Consider the following 18,344-nt stretch of genomic DNA (forward strand, 5'->3'; position numbering starts at 1 on the left):
ACTCCAAATGCTTATCCATCTCAGCTTTAAATTTATTTAAGCTATCAACTTCCACAACAAGAGATAGAAGTCTGTTCCAGCAATTAACTACCCGCTGGCTAAAGTCAAATTTATGCAATTCTATTCTACAACTGTCTTTCTTCAGTTTGAATCTATGCCCTCTCAGGTTCTTAATCTGAACAAGAGGAAGAATCCCATCAGCATTGAGCTTGCTCGACCTGTTCAAGGCCTTATACATCTCAATCAGATCACCTCGTCTGTGCCTAGGTGCCTTCAAATTATAGCACCCCCAGGTGCTGTAATTTGAAGAACTTAAGCCCATCTTGGTAAGAGCACCCCTTTGTTCCCCTCATCAATCTTGTTGCCCTTCTTTGTACTCGTTCTAGCAACTCTACATCCTTCCTATAATGATGCCTCCAGAAAAAGCCTCCACACCTTGAATACTGTACACAGTATTCAAGGTGTGGCTTGACCAATGCCTTGTACAATGGGATAATCACCTCCTTGTCCCTGCTAGCAAAATTCCTATATAAATTTGACAAGATTCCATGACCTGCTCTGGCAGCCCGTCTGCACAATTACCCCCATGTCTTTTTCACTCTCTACTTCCCCGAGTGTAGTACCACACAGTTGGTACGTTTCTCTTGGGTTACTGCTACCCATATGCAGTACTTTGCATTTGTCAATGTTAAACTTCAGTTGCCACTTCTCAGCCCATTTGCCCAACTTATCTAGATCCATTTGCAGTAGCATACTGTCTTTACACAAATTTTATTGTAGCTGGTGATTTTAATGCCAAGTCAATCCATACAAACTGTCCAAGAAAATCTGTTCTTGGACAGTTTGTATGGATTGGACTTATGACCATCGCACAATTTTCTTTCAACTTGTTCCTTCCATTTCTTCTCGGTATACTGCCACCTCCTCTCGCTTTCCCTTGCGAAATGCCAACTGGCAGAAATTCTCTAATATTTTGATTTTTGATTCTTGTTTTCTGAAGTTTCTGAAAATATGCCTCCAGATGACTGTGCTACTCTTGTTTACAATACTCTCCTCAATGCTGCTACTTTCTCTACTAATAGGAAATCTAATAAACATGTTACCACTCCTTGGTGGAACAGAGAATTGACAATCTTGCATCATGAAGTCTTTCATGCATGAAAAAATTATCAACAGCATAGACATTCTTGGCCAGCTGATGATGTCAACCAACTCCATGCAATCTACCTTAAAGTAAAAACACCAATATGTCAAACTCATTGCTAAATCCAAATATGACACCTGAAAGAAATTTGTTCATCATGTTGGTAATAAAAATCCCTGGAACATTGTTTACAAAACTGCTAGAAACAAGCTACATGCACTTATTATCTAAAACACTATTATAAATAATAACACTGAATCGCTTTCTTGGACAAACCCTATAAATTCAATTCTGGATGCTCTCTTCTTACTTGATGATCCCTTTTAGATTTGCCCTGTCATACAGATATTTGATCACTTAATCATAATTACTTTACTACCTCAGTTGCTGTTCCTTTTACCCTTGTTGAATTATATTCTGCCATTACCAGGGTTAAACTTAATCGGTGTCCCGGCGAAGATCTTATGAAGGGGAGTTCTTGATAAAACTTCACTCCTGCTGTCCTAATGTTCTTCTAAATTTATATAATAAATGTCTACAATGGTCTTTTTTCCCAAATTTCTGGAAATCTGCTATATTAAGAATTCTGTTGAAACTTGACAAGCCTTATAATCTTCCCCGGTCATGCAGATCTATCACTTTGTTATCTCCTCTATCACCACAGCAAAACACAGTGGAGTTAAACTGACATTCCAGGTGCCACCATTCATCAGACACATATACCACTACTACTATTGTATGACACTGAAGGAAACGGAGAACTGGCTCAAAAAAGAACTGGGGGTAATTTTGCAGTCAGATATGCAGTTCTCTAAGCAGTGCAGATGGGCTTATAGGACAGCTCATGGGATTTTTTCAATGATATACAGGAATTTGGCAGCAGGGATATGGAAATGATTATGCCATTGTATAAGGTAGTGGTTAGGGCACATCTTGAGTGCTGCATACAGGTCTGTACGCCTCATTTTTTGAAGGATATGGTTCTGTTGGAATAGGTGGCATTTTAAATCAACTAGATAATTGTTATTTGTATCAACATGTCAGGGAAAGTACTAGGAAAAAGAATATTCTAGACCTCATCATCACCCATGAACCAGATGACATAATAGGGCTGACAGTACAGGAACCAGCAGCAGGAAGTGATTGTGGAGTTCTACAGTGACAGTGGACGATGAAGAGAGGTAGCAGAAGTTAAAGGCAAAGGAATGGGTACTTATAATTTCAGGAAAGCAAATTACGATGGCTTAAGGTGCTACATGACCTCTATTAATTGGGTATATATCTCACAGACAGCGAATACAACTGAATTATGGTATACCTTTTACGTTAATCACAGAAGCTTTGAATGCATATATACCATTAAAAAATACTCCATGAGAAGGATTCCAAGTTGGATGAATAATGAAGTAGTAGTAGTAGTAGTAGTAGTGGCACGTGATGCAAGAAAGCAAGTGTATGAGCTTATGCAGCATCAGCCAAAAAAAAAAAAAAAATCACACCATTCCCTCCAAATGCCTGTCCAGTTCCTCCTTAAATTTATTTAACTTATCAACTTCCACAACGACAGATGGAAGTTTGTTCCAGCAATTACCCACCCGCTGGCTAAAGGCAAATTTCCGCACATCTATTCTACATCTGTCCTTTCTTAATTTGAACTTATTCCCCGTAGGTTCGTAATCTGAACAAGTGGAAGGATCCCATCAGAATTCAGCGTGCTGAACCCATTCAAGGCCTTATACACCTCAATCAGATCACCGCGCAGGTGCCTAGTCTCCAGCCACTGCAATTTGCAGAACTTAAGCCTCTCTTGGTAAGAGGATCCCTTCATTCCCCTCACCAATCGTGTTGCTCTTCTCTGTACACGCTCAAGCAAATCTACATCCTTCCTAAAATGAGGCCTCCAGACCTGTACGCAGTACTCAAGGCGTGGCCTGACCATTGCCTTATACAGAGGGACAATAACCTCCTTTTCCCTGCTAGCAAAATTCCTATATATCATTGACAAAACCCCATGACCTGCCCTAGCAGCCTGTCTGCATTGCTCAGAAAATTTCATATCTGACTGCACAATTACTCCCAGATCTTTTTCATTTTCTACCGCCTTAAGTGTAGTACCACACAGTTGGTACGTTTCTCTGGGGTTACTTCTACCCATATGCAGTACTTTGCATTTGTCAAGGTTAAACTTCAGTCGCCACTTCTTAGCCCATCTGCTCAAATTATCTAGATCCTGTTGCAGTAGCACACTACCATTATTGTCATTAACAACCCTGCCAACCTTTGTGTCATCTGCAAACTTCGACATTAAGCCTGATATACCTTCATCAATATCATTGATAAATACACAAAACAACCCAACACCGAACCCTGTGGGACTCCACTAATAACATTAGTCCACGAAGAGCAGCACCCATTGATTACCACCCTCTGTCTTCTCCCACTTAACCATCCTTTTATCCATTGTAGCAACTTACCCTTAATACCATTCTGCTCCAATTTGTACAGTAGTCTTCCATGCGCAACAGTGTCAAAAGCTTTCCTGAAATCCAAGTATATGATATCAAAATTATTTTTTGCATCCAGTTCCTTTGTGACCACATCATAATAACCAATCAAATTTGTCAGACAAGACTTTCCCTTAACAAACCCATGTTGTGTCTGAATTATTGCTGCAGTCTTGTCTAGATGATCCTGCAATGCATCTTTAACCAGTGACTCCATTATTTTACCCGGAACAGAAGTTAAACTAACTGGTCTGTAATTACTCGCCAGATTACTTGAGCAGAAAAAGTACTGAAGTCAGTAACAGCTACAAATTGATCTGTAATAGTGCACAGAAAAGGTTAGGCTGGCAGAGCAGATTATGAGAAATCACTGGCAAAGAGAACAAAGTGTGGGGATTAGGAATACTTCATATAAATGTGAATAGAAGGCCAAATCAGATTGGATGCTTATGTAATGGACATAGGATAGTATTATGCTGATGTTGCAGATAAACTCAACAGTTATTTTGCATCAATATTTACAGGAAAAAAACTCTTTATTTCAATGAGAAATCATGGGAGTAAAGTTGAAAAATAAGTAATTAATAATATTGAAATTTCACATGATTATTTAATAAAAAAACTTTCGAGCCTAAAGGCGAGTAAGGCTCTTGGGGTTGATGGCATGTACCCTATAATTTTAAGGGAGGCAGCAAGTGAGTGCATTGAACCATTAAGGCCATAATTATTGAACCATTATGAGAGCATCACTGGACTTGGGAGTGATTCTGTCAAAATAGAAAAGTTCTAATGTATCATCAACATATAAAGGCAGTTCTAAGAGTATAATGGAAAATTGTCGACTGGTCAGTCTAACTTCAGTAGTAGGGAAAATCATGGAGGCAATGATCAAGGGTGGAATTCAGGATCATTTAGATAGAAATGAAATTCTGAAGGATAACACAGCATGGTTTTGTAAAGGGAAAATCATGTTTAACGAATCTGGTTAGTTATTTTGACAGGGTCACTCATGAGCTGGATTTAGGGAATAATTTTGACATTGTTTATTTGGATTTCAGCAAAGCATTTGACTCAGTCCCACATGAGTGGTTACTTTATAAGCTGGAACAGGTTGGAATCACAGGGAAACTCCTTAGATGGATAGCAGGAGGGCTGCAGGGCAGGAGGCCGAGGGTTGTGATAAATGGTTATTCTTCAGATCGGGTTAATGTAAGAAGTGGGGTTCCCAAGGATCAGTATTGGAACCACTGTTGTTTTTGATTTTCTTAAATGACATTGATGAAGGGATAGAGGGCGTGATGTCTAAATTTTCAGATGATGTAAAGATCAGTAGAATAGTTAATGATCACCACCAAGCAGAGCTTCTTCAGAGTGACTTAGATAGGGATGGTCAGATAAGTGGCAGCTATGCTTTAATTCAGCAAAATGTAAGGTCTTACAATTCCTGAAAAACAGCAACCCCAAATTAACTTATATACTTGGTGGATTTGAACTAAAGTCAGTAGTGGAAGAAAGGGAATTACGATAAGGGAGTTACAATATGGTCAGACATGAAGTTCTTTGTGCATTGTAAACAGGTAGTAAGGAAGGCCCAAGGTGTCCTATCAATGATTCATCGAACAATTGCTAGAAGAGAAGTGTGGTCTAACAATTGCTATTGTTAGACCACACTTGGAACACTGTGTTCAAGTATGGAGACCAAACTTAAAGAAAGGCATTGAGCTTCTTGAAAGGGTACAAAGATTGGTAACTCGCCTGGTGAGATTGGCAAAAGGGAGTCCATATGAGGGAAGCCTGCTCTCAGGCTTCTTGATTCCATTCAGAAGAGGGTAGTTAGGTTAATTAATGATTAATCTCTAACAGAGTCTCTCCACTCGCTTTCTCATAGACATACTGTTTCTGCTGCATGCCTCTTCTACAGATACTTCCATGGGCACTGTTCTTCTGAATTGGCTTCTATAATTCCCACTCTCTCTTTCAAAACAGTCCGAACACGTGCCACCACCAGCCAACATCCATTTACTGTCCAACTTCAAGCCCAAAGAACCAACTTTTCATCTTCCTTCAACTGCCTTCCTTCATACATATTTCCTGAAAATTACAATCTACAGAAGTTCAAGTCCAATGTCAACAAATATCTTCTTTTGTCTTCTCAACCTCCAACCCAAGCACGGTACTAAGTACTATAGGTTCTAATACCTCTCGTGTTTGGGGTTCACATAAAAAAAAAAAAAAAAAATGTGGGTTGCAGAGCTTGGAAACTAAGCACCTTAGAGGCAACTTGATTGAAGTGTTTAAGGCTCTGAGAGGCCCAAGTAAAATGAATATGGACAAAATTTCAGTTATAAATGATTCTAGAACTAGGGGCCATAATTTCAAGTTACAGGGGGGAGGGAGATATTTAGACTAGATTGTAGGAAGTTTATTTTAGCCAGCGAGTTATAAATTACTGGAATAATTAACTTACATGGGTAGTTGAGGCTGACAGTTGATGGGATCTTTATTCCTGATAGACAATAAACATAAGTGACAGTTTGGATAGATCCCATCCACCCCAAGTGTCTTTTTTATTATGTTTAGCCTCAACAATAGTCTTTCACTTCTCATGTAGCTCTCTGTCAGAATTTGATACATGCATCCCTAAAACATTTCTCATGTGTGAATGCAAATGCTAAATATCTATTCAACAACCTGAGCAGGATCATCAATATTTAAACCATTCACATCTAGTGGGTTAATGTGATTCATCCCCCTTCTTCTAGTGTTTACATATGTAAAGAAGTCTTAGCTGCTTTTCTTTGCATTCTTGCCAGAGACCTCTCATAATCTGCCTCAGTTGCCTAATCTCTTTTATGACTTGATTACAGATTAATTTGTATCTACCATAGACTTCTGTATCACCTAATAATATATATGCATCCCATGCATTTTTCTTTTCTGCCATGAGTTGCAACAGTTGATCTGACATCCATTTAGGTCTAAGCCTTGCACAGTATCTTTTAGTTTGTATAAAAAGCCTAGAAGATTCTATGATTACTTCCATGAATGTTTCCCATCATCACTTTACCCTGGAGAGCAAACAATGCATTTGCTCTCTGGACGCAAAAAATTCAAAACTGTTCCTAGTGTCCGAAAAGTCACGGCCACAGTGTTCTGGGATCGCCAAGGCGTTCTGTTGATGGATTTCTTGCCGAAGGGAGGAACAATCAATGTACAGCTTTACTGTGCAAAGTTGGCAAAACTGAAAGCCAAAATTCAACGCAAAAGACCAGGACTCCTGACAGCCAAAATTCAACGCAAACGACCAGGACTCCTGACAAGCGGTGTGATTTTGTTGAATGACAATGCAACTCCACACACACACACACTGCCCACACCACTTGTGAGTGGTCCGTGCCCACACGCAGGTTACTGCGTGTGGGCACGGACTTCTTCAGTACTGGTATTGTTAAACTGATCCATTGTTGGATCAAGTGCATGTTCACTTATTTCTTGGTGTGTAATTTGAACTTCATATTATTAAACATCATCAAGAGAAAAAATGTGTTACCTTACTTTTCATACACCCCCCCCCCCCCCCGTAGGATGGTTGCAGTATAAGAGGCAGAGGAGTGTGATTAAAATGCCTGTTTTTTTATATTGGGCCAGTGCTGTGGTGGGGTCCCTCAGGGATTTGTGCTTGGGCCAATGTTTCTAATTTCCTTAAATGACATTCAAAGAAGGAATAGAGGGCACGCATGGTGTTAAGTGTAGAGATGATGAAAAGATTGGGAGGGTGGAAAATGATGGCTTAAATAGACTTCAGCAATACCTGGATAATGACATATTATGAGGAGGAAAATTAAAAATAGGAGCAGGGGATTGTGATCCAGGTAGAAATGCAGTACTCTATGCAGTACAGACAAGCAGTAAGTAGGGGTAAAGGTCATAGACCACTGCCCTATTGATGATTCCTAACATTTTCTTGTAGAGATAAATAGTTTATAATCTCACCAAATAAGGCAATTGTGACACAGAACTTGGAATACAATACCTGACTATGGAGACCATCGATAAAAAAACCCAAAAACATCAAACTTCTTGAAAAGGTCCAGATATGGGTGAAACACCTGGTCAGATTGGAAAATAGGTGCCCATGAGGAAAAACTTCAACAACATGGGCTACAGAGTTTGCTAACTAAGCATTTTAGAGGGGACAGTAAAATGAAAGATATGAAATTTTCAAGATTATAAATTATGCTTGAACTATACACGTCATAAAATTCAAATTAATGGGGAACAGCTATAGATTGGTATGTAGGATGGTTGGTTATTTGACGTTTAATGGCACACTGGCAGCTAAGGCTATAATGCATCAAATCAATATAAAGAAAAAGATCAAAAAATTATTTGGTAACCTCTAAATAGGTTACCATGTAAAAATAAGTAAATACAGTGCAACCTTGATATAATACATCTATTCAGACTGTGGTTTTGGACATATCACGATTATGATCATGTCTCCCAAAATGAATTATGAAAAACAAGTAGCGTTAAAAGAACTAGCAATTTCATATTGGAAACTAGAAAAACTGAATATGTACACTGTATATCCACATCTACTGTACATCCTACTACTATATTTCCAAGAGGGAAAATTAGCTAAAAATCGGCTGTAATTCACTTTGATATATTCAGTATTCAGCTACAGAGTAATTTTTATAAACAACAGGATTTGTAAGAGACCAATTACTGTAGACACCCAGTTTCTCCACTCATCTAGAGATGCATGCAGCAGCACATGCTCTTTGAATAAACTGGGATTCAAGCCCCTGACTGGTAAATATGGTTGATCTGCCAATCCGCATTGAACCAGCGTGGCAGATTATGGTCCACTGACAACCCTGCAGTGGGTTGACAATGGCTTTAGTTTACTTTTTATCAGTGGAAAACTAATTTACAAATAGCTACCACTGGAGTGGAATATGGCTACCATTGGCCAGGTGTGTTACCTTACAAAGTAAATTTAAACAACCGCTCATGACATCCTAGCTTCCACTAGAAGCTACACTCAGTAAAAACTACCAAGAGCTAAACTGGACAAAAATATACATGAACTGACAAGTGATTTATGGAGAAATCACGTTTTAAAATATTCCTCAAGTGGCATGATGCATAGGTAAACTGTGTTGTTTGAAGATAATAAATAAAGTTGGTATTAGTAGGTTTATTTCTGAATTGGAAATATGTAGACAATGGAGTCAAATTTTTGTGTATTTTCTTACCACTTCTTCAGTGAGAGCTGTCATTGCAATAACACTGTCATAAAAGGTCAATTTGGTCACAACAAGTTTTTGTGACTTATGCGGGGCTGAGCAAGAATAGTTCCTCTCTTTGGATGCTGCATAGACTGGACTGCCACTGCTTGACTACAGGCTTAATCTGCTTTAGTTTATTATTGTTTGCCTGTAGTCTGTATAAGGGACTGACAGGCAACAGTTACTCAAGGAAATTGCTGATTTTGCAGCATTATCAGCTATATCATTTCCCCTGATCCCAGTGTAGCTTTGGATCAGGGGAAATGATATTTCCCCTGATTTCAACAACAGATGGAAGTCTGTTCCAGCAATCAACTACCCACTGGCTAAAGGCAAACTTCTGCACTTCTATTCTACAACTGTCTTTTATCAATTTGAATCTATGCTTCCTCAGGTTTTTAATCTCAGCAAGTGGAAGTATCCCATCAGCATTGAGCCTGCTCAAACCATTCAAGGCCTTGTACACCTCAATCAGATAACAGCACAAGTGCCTAGTCTCCAGATGCTGCAACTTACAGATTTTAAGCCTCTCCTGGTAAGAGAACCCCTTTGTTCCTCTCACCAATTTTGTTGCCCTTCTCTGTACTCGTTCTAGCAACTCTACATACTTCCTAAAATGAGGCCTCCAGACCTGTATGCAGTACTCAAGGTGTGGCCTGACCATTGCCTTATACAAAGATATAATCACCTCCTTGTCTCTACTAGCAAAATTCCTATATATCATTGACAAAACTCCATGACCTACTCTGGCAGCTCATGCTGCCAGAGCAGGTCATGGAGCAAACAAAAGTGCAGTATTAACCTCATGAAGCGACACAACCAGAATATCTTGTGTCCACCACTCAAGCAGCTGTAAGTAGTATCATGGTATGGGGTATGTTCTGTTAGTACGGACTGGGTCTGTTCATACCATTAGAAAGTCATGTACCTCCAATGAATATCTTTCTGTTGTCTTGGACCACCTTCAGCTTGCAAGGCTTCATTTTTACCTGGATTGTAATGGAGTCTTTCAAGATGACAACAACTATCCACCATGCAGAAATTGTATCTGAATCGTTCAAGGAACATTTCTAATATTTACCACATCTACCCTGGTCACCTAATTCTCCAGATCAGAATCCAATGGAGAATGTCTAGATATTGTCAGAGCAGTCCGGCTTTTTAGTTTTCAACCGACCATAAAACAGCAGCTGACAAATATCCTGATGGTAGAATGGTCAAATCTAGAACTAGACTTCCTTAGACATCTAGTGAAATCCATGCCACAATGTGTATGGACTATAATTTGAGCAAAAGGTGGTGCTACTAGATAGTAAATGAAAATTTAATTTTTTGGCCAGTGAGTGTACTGAATTCACCAATATAAAACTCCTCTGATCACACAGACCTCCTGGAGAATAAATTTTTTAAAAATATGTTCATTAAATTTTTGCTGCACAAAGTTTTTTAAAGAAAACTAATTTAAAATTGCTTAGCCAATAAGGAGACTCATGGTTATAATGAATGAAAGATAGTGTAAAGTTCATAAATATCACAGTGTTATTAATTAATCTTTTATGATTCAGACAGCATCAGAGAGGCATTGTTTTTTCTTTCAATTTGGAGGCGGGTTTAAATCCTCCCAAATGGCATTCCAAACTAATTTTCTCTAAATGACAATGCAGTATTTTCTGTTTCATTTTGATTTGTTCCAAATTATTAAATGATAGACCTATCCATTGTACCCCTAAATGGAACATATCTGCTTGCATGATGTCTGTCTGACAAATGCAATTTTTTTCATAAAAATTAAATTTTTAGCTTTCATCTTAATTGAAATCAGTGTTTATTAATTATTATTTACATAATTTATCCCACTTTACTTTGAAATTTGAGCCATAAAATTTTCTTTACTCATCTTCTATTACACTCTCATTCTATTATACCCTTGGAAAAAAGAGATAAATTTTCATAAAAAAAAGCACAAATAAAATAATCAATTTCTTGGAAGGTACGGAGGGTGAACCGTGTTTTTTTTTTTTTTTTTTGACTGATGCTATAAAAAGCTTGCTTTCTTGCATAATTTGCCATTACTACTAATCCACCTCGCCTCTGAGGGGCTGAGTATGTGGGGAACGAATTATGTCTGATGGATGAGTGGTGTTTCTACATTCTAGAAACATTTCGCAATTTGTGTCAACAAATAATTAAATGCATGGTGTGGTGTGTAAATGTAAGCTGTCACATGGTATGCTCACAACTTCCTTAGTATCAGATAAATACTTATGCTTTCCTAGGGCTTCTTATTTGATCCAATTTTCAGAAAGGTGGAGCACAATTTACAGGAGCCACAACTGAGAAAACAAAAGAAATCACTAGGGTGTGGGAAGTAACCATCTCAAAAAGTATACAATGAATGGAAGACAAAAGGAGTGTTTCTGCTAATTCTAAAAAGAAAACTACATTTGGTCACATGGCATCGGTCAGATCCCAAACAAAAGTTAACTTTCATAACTTGGGTAAATCAAAATGAAACATTTCTGAATAACATTTCATTCAGAAAATGTTACTGAGAAAAAACACACAGGAAGATTTTATTTTATTTTGACACAAAAACACTTAATAAAGAAAACAAAAAATTAAAAAGCAGTCTATGAGATACCAACTGGCATCTAATTAGAGTTACTATCTCTTTGAATTTAAGGATGCTAAGATCAAGTTCCAAGTTTGTTTCTTTGGGTCATAGACAGTAGCAGACCAAGGTGGAAGTAGGGTTAACAGGGTCACTTCATCCCCAATGATGAAATCACATACTGTGGTGCTCTTTTCAAGTTTCAATCTCTTTCATGTTGTTGGCAACTACCAAACTACAGTGCAACTAAATAACCTCAGTTAGTGAAGACGAGCACAAGATAGAGCAAGAAAGCATTTAGAACCAAGTGAAAGGAATCAGTAGTAGTGGCAAATGATGCAAGAAAGCAAGCTTATATAGCATCAACCAAAAAAATAAAACCACACTTATCCTTATCCTCCAATAATTTGTCTAGTTCTTCCTTGAATTTATTCAAACCATCCACTTAAACAACAACATATAGAAGTTTGTTCCAACAATCAACCACTCGCTGGTGAAGGCTAATTCCTGCACATCTATTCTGCAACTGTCTTTCCTCAACTTAAATTTATGCCCCCTAATGTGTGCAGTCTCAGCAAGAGGAAGAATGCCATTCACATTCAGCTTATTCAACCCATTAATGGCCTTAAACACCTCAATCAGATCACCCTGCAGGTGCCTAGTCTCCAGACACTGCAATTTGAAGAACTGAAGCCTTTCTAGGTAAGAACCCCTTTTGTTCCCTTCACCAATCTCGTTGCCCTTCTCTGCATCTGTTCCAGCAGAGCTACATCCTTCCTAAAGTGAGGCCTCCAGATCTGTATACAGTACTCAAGGTAATGATGGCTTAACCATGGCCATGTACAAAGGGATAATCACCTCCTTATATCTGCTAGCAAAGTTTCTTCTGTATATCACTGGCAAAATCACAAGTTGTCCTGGCAGCATGTCTGAACTGATTAGAGAATTTCATATCTGACTGCACAGTTACTCCCAGATAATTTTCATTTTCCACTACCCTGAGTGAAGTAACACACAATTGATAAGTTAATCTAAGAGTACTGCTGCCCACATCCATTTGTCAATGTTGAACCTCAACTGCCATTTCTCAGCCCATTGACCAAATTTTTCTAAATTTTATTGCAGTAACATTCCATCATTACCATCATTAACCACCCTGCCAACCTTTGTATCATCTGCAAACTTTGACATCAGCCTGATCTAATCATATGGCAAATCATTCAGTTTGTACAGCTTGATCAGAAGTATTTTCTTGTCTGTGCAGTATAGCAAAATTAGACTGGGAGAAACAAAAATAGAATAAGGGGCAGTCTTGTCTAACCAATCTGATAGGTTACAATAATGCAGTGACCAAGAAACTGGATGAAAAAATTAATTCTGATATCATATACTTTGATTTCAGGAAATGTTTTGATACTGCTACACATAAAAGATTGCTGTACAAATTGGAGCCGTATGGCATTAAGGGCAAGTTGCTGTTATGGATAAAGGGATGGTTAGTGGGAGAAGACAGAGAGTGGCAATCAACGGACACTGCTCTTCGTGGACTAATATTATTAGTAGAGTCCCCCAGGGTTCAGTGTTTGGCCAGTTGTTGTTTTCTGTATTTATCAATAATACTGATGAAGGTATATCAGGCTTAATGTCCACATTTTTTTTTTTTTTTTAAATGAAAACCCCAAACACAAGAGGTATTAGAACCTGTAGTACTTAGTACTGTGCATGGGCTGAAGGTTAAGAAGATGAATGAAGATACTTGTTGACATTAGACTTGACTTTTTTTTATTGTAATTTTCAGGAAATATGTATGAAGGAAGGTTGCTCCAGAAAACGGAAATTGAATGAATAAATGAGGAAGAAGAAAAGTTGGTTCTTTGAGTTTGAAGTTGGACAGTAAACAGATGTTCACTCTTTGCGACGTGTGTTCAGACTGCTTTGGAAGACAGAGCGGGAATTATAGAAGCCAATTCAGAAGAACAGTGCCCATGAAAGTATCATTAATTAACCTAACTGCCCTCTTTTTGAATGGAATCTAGAAGCCTGAGAGAGGTATTGGGTGCACTGCCCCAGATTTGAGAATAATATTCCATGGTAGGGCAGATTTGCGATTTGTACACAGTGAAGAGCTGTTTGGAAGAAAACGGCTCTTCACTGTGTACAAAGTGAAGAGCTGTTTGGAAGAAAAGTAACGCCAAAAGCAAAACAGAAAACCCAGTTTTTTTAGATACAGAGGAAGCAATATTTGTAATGTGCTAATGTCAAGACAGATTAGAAGTCAGGGTAATTGCCAATAGAGATATATGATCTTCCCAAGAAATTGGAGAGTCGTCGAAGATAAGCATAGGAACAGAAGAATTCTTTTTTGCAAGATATATTACAGGACTAAGTTTTAGAATGATTGAAATCAAGTAAGTAATCTTTGCCCAACTGAAGAATTATCTGGAGATCAGCATTTAAGGAATTGGTAGTGAATATTCGAGAAGTTGAAGCTGTTTGTAAAGGACAAGGTTCCTTGAACTGGAAGGTGGAATGCAATATGCTACCACCAGCAAAACTATGGATAAGATTTCCAGTCAATGGAAGATGGTCATTAATATACAAGAGGAAAAGAGTGGGAGAAAGAACTGAACCTTGGGAAGCACCAGCATTAGTGGAGAAGTTAGAAGACAAGAGAGTTATCTACCATCACCCACAGCAAGCAGGCAGAGAGAAAACTGGATACCTAATTACAAAAAACAATTGGCAAACCATAAGATGGAAGCTTATTTAGAAGACCTTTATGCCAAACATGATCAAAAGCCTTTGAAATATCAAGGGCAAATGTTTGGCTGAAGTGACAACAGAGCCATCTAGTTTTGACATAGGTGGGAACAGAGATAGGCAAAACTTGGCAAGGGACCAGAATTGCTTGACTACCATTTGGACAAGAACTCTTAGTTTTGTACTCTTAGCCTCTCTGAAATCTAGTTTGGACTGATTATAACTGCTTTACAGTAGTTGCAAGCTTTGGTGTAAGCAGCAAATGAATCTGGAAATTTGGATACAAGCCAATTACGACATGCAACATTCTTCACTTGAACAGTCTTGGCTCATTTATTGGAAAACCAAAGTTTTAGATATTGGACAAGATTTTAACGTGGAGTGTGGAATAAAGGTTTTAATTCTTACAAGAATAATTTCACTGACAAGATCTGAGCAAATTGACATCAGAAGATTTGAAACAGTAATCCGACCAAGGAAAACAAGAAAAGAAATATCTCAGATAGATCATCCCATTTTGCATTCTTGTATGCTAAACAACATGTTGAGAATGGCCATGAAAGAAAGGCTCCATTAGAGAAGAGACCATCACCAAGTTGTGAAATGAGGTGCCTAGAGGACCACTCACCTCGAATGTGTACTTTAAAGGAATGTTTGTGAGAAAAAGATCAAGCCTGTTGCTGTGTGGTTAGGATTGTCTGGTATTCTGGTAGGTAAATCTTGCGAGGTCATTAGTAATTGCAAAAGCCTCAGCATCTTGACCAGCTGGGTCCGTGTGACTAGAAAACAGATGCCAACTGGAGTTGTGAATATTAAAATCACCAAGGAAAATTACCTCACTGTTAGGAAAGTTGAACTGGAGAAAGTCAAGTTTCAAAGAGAGGAAGTTAGCGTTCAAAATGATTAGTGGAGTTAGGAGAACGATAGAGACAACAAATCAATTTGACATTAGAATGGGGTAGTGAGATTTTAAAACAGAGAAGATCGAAAAGAGGAGATTACAAATTACTATATCTCTGATAGGGAATATCAGAATGGACATATGCACAAGTACCATCTTTGAAGCAAAATGAATCCTACAGCGAATAATTGAGCCAACTGAGATGAGCAGTATTTGAATCAACCGATAACTGGGATTCTGTCAGAAGAACATTGGGTTTGGCAGACTAAGTGTAAATGGACATCTTTGAGATTAGAACTAAGACCATGTATATTTGTGAAATGAACAGGGAGGCATTTGGTAGGTTTAGATCTTTTCACAGATAAGTTTGTTATATTATTTTGACAAATCATGATGTATTCAGAAGTAAGAAAAGGTGGAGAGGACATGCTGTATGAAGTAATGAAATTTTTAGATGTGGAGTATATATGGTAAGAATATACCCAGCTCCTTGACATAACGTGGCCTCGACAATGTCCCCCCGCCTTCCCATACACACATTACTTGAACTCCCTCAAGTCACTATCTGGCAGAGTAGAGGCAGCGAAATTATACACTAGGTGATCTGGAAGCCTGCTAGAGATTTACTAATAGGTTTGGTCTGGTGGACTATCTAGCAGCCAGCCAGCAAACACCGATTTAGAGCTGTACCTTTGAAATATAAGGAAGATTGGATTTCACCATGATGTCCATCATAACCTCAAAAGACATCAATCATATTTTATGATGGAAGAGATGGGAAGGTTGCCGGAGCTTTGATTTGGAGACTAAACATGGCTTCCACCACTTCAAGAATCCAATAAGCAAAATGGTGGTATTGCAGCGGTTGATAAGAGTCATCTACCACTTTGTATTGCCTGGTAACACAGAAGGGCTGCAAGGTGTGCCGCCTACACCACTAGGTGTAGGCGGCACACCTTGACTCTTGTTTACATTGGTTCGCATCTGGGTGGCCATCTCTAGAATGCCAGGTGCCATAATTCAGGACTTGCACAGTTTATACCCAGGATTACTAACAGTAACACCACTGTGAAGGTGGAAGCAAAGGATATGGCTGTCGCAGACTGACCAGACTTTGGCAAAATTAAGTCCACTTGATTTGGATATTACCATCAGCATTTTAGATTTCCAGGTAGCAAGAACAGCTTGGTATAACTGAGAGAATGTCTGTGACAGCCTCAAGGACCAAGATGCAGATGATAAAAAGGTTGGCAGGGTTGTTAATGATAGTATGCTACTGTAAGAGGAGGTAGAAAAGCTAGGCAGATGGGGTGAGATGTGGAAACTGAAGTTTAACATTGAAATGCAAAGTACTGCATATGGGTAGCAGTAACCTCTGAATAAAGTACCAACTGTGAAGTGCTACACTCAGGGTGGTGGATAATGAAAAAAGACCTGGGGTAATTGGGCAATCAGATATGAAGTTCTCTGAGCAGTGCAGACAGGCGGCTAGGACAGCTCATGGGGGTCTTGTCAATGATATACAGGAATTTTTCTATTCCTATATATCATTATTTAACCATTGCCTTGTACAAAGATAATCACCTTCTTATCAAGGGAATGGTTAGGCCACACCTTGAGTACTGCATACAGGTCTGGAGGCCTCATTTTAGAAACAGAGCTGCTGGAATGAGTACAGAGAAGGGCAACGAGATTGGTCAGGGGAAAAATGGGGTGCTTTTACAAGGAAAGGCTTCAGTTCTGCAAATTGCAGCATCTGGAAACTAGGCAACCACGAGGTGATTTGATTGAGGTGTTTAAGGCTTTGAATTGTTTGAGCAAGCTCAATGCTGATGATATTCTTCCTCTTGTTCACATTATGTACTTGAGGGGCATAAATTCAAATTGAAGAAAGATGGTTGCAGAAATTTGCCTTTAATCAGCAAATGGTCGATTGTTGGAACAAACTTTCATTTGTCATTGTGGAAGTTGATATCTTAAATAAATTCAAGGAAGAACTAAACAAAACTTTTGTAGAGAATGAAAAGGTGAAATGGGAAGCTTTTTTTTTTTTTTTTTTTTTTTTTTTTGGTTGATGCTGCATAAGTTTTTTTGGCACCTCCGTAGCCAGGTCGGAAGGAGCAGCAGTGCATAGCACACGCTTCTTCATTAGACCGGGGTTCAAGCCCATGACTACCAAATACGGAGGATGCGGAAAGGTCAGGGAATGACCACCGCATATTCCTGGAGCAATATGGCCTTAGTTGCTAATGCTCCTAAAAACCAAATAACAAACAAACAAGCATAAGTTTTCTCTTTTGCATCATATGCCAGTACTAATGCCAATGACGAATTTTTCAGCAGCTGCTTTCTACATCCAGACTCTTTATATAGTTCTTATTTTCTTCTTCTTCCTGTCTGATATTAGGTCTAGTGGCCTGTTACAGTCTCTCTCCATCTTTGCAGGGATCTGCTTCTGTCTCTCCTTCCCTGGGGTTTGTAGTTTAGTATCTCTTTCGGATAGCATCCGTCCTCTTGACATGCTAGATCCATCTGTTCTTATTTTATAGTATTTTATTATTTTGCCATTCACTTGATAATTCCTAATTCATGTCAACTTTATCTGAATGAATTCTGTCAAATTTAAAGCCATAACAATTACACATGGATCCATTGTTTGGAAAAATCAAAGCATTGTATCTGGTAGTAATTATCAGTGGCATGCATTTCTTATTATTGAATTGGCAAAGGCATGTTATATATTATTGAAATAGTACCATTCCACAAAACTCATTTTAATTTTCATACTATTCAATAATGCAAATCTAATTATAACGATAATTTTGGAATGAAAATAACGAAAACAAAATGATGAGTACCGAATAGTACTAAAACTGAATTTTTTCTATTTTGATTAAGCTCTTCCTTCCAAAACCAAATTTTGTCTGTTTAAACCTTGATTCATGTATATTATCGCGAACCTGAATAATTATTTTCGACAACTTGTAAAATAATTAGTCTTGTAGTGAAACCATATAAAGCGATACTACTTTGTACAGGAGTAAAAAAACAAAAGTGCAAACGATGTGCTGAATTCACATCTGATTCTGAATGCTGAACACTGGGAAGTGACCTTCGGACTATGCAT

At 38.3% G+C, this 18,344-nt stretch overlaps 1 protein-coding gene across 1 annotated transcript in view; it reads right to left on the reverse strand.

The window, feature by feature from the left end:
* The window catches only part of LOC150088828 (transmembrane protein adipocyte-associated 1 homolog), a 194,872-nt gene that overhangs the window by 176,043 nt on the left and 485 nt on the right, over positions 1-18,344 (reverse strand). The gene's annotated exons all lie outside the window — the stretch shown is intronic.

The sequence above is a fragment of the Mastigoproctus giganteus genome, chromosome 3 (assembly GCF_048544385.1).
Source record: "Mastigoproctus giganteus isolate SK-2022 chromosome 3, ASM4854438v1, whole genome shotgun sequence".
NCBI lineage: Eukaryota > Metazoa > Arthropoda > Arachnida > Uropygi > Thelyphonidae > Mastigoproctus > Mastigoproctus giganteus.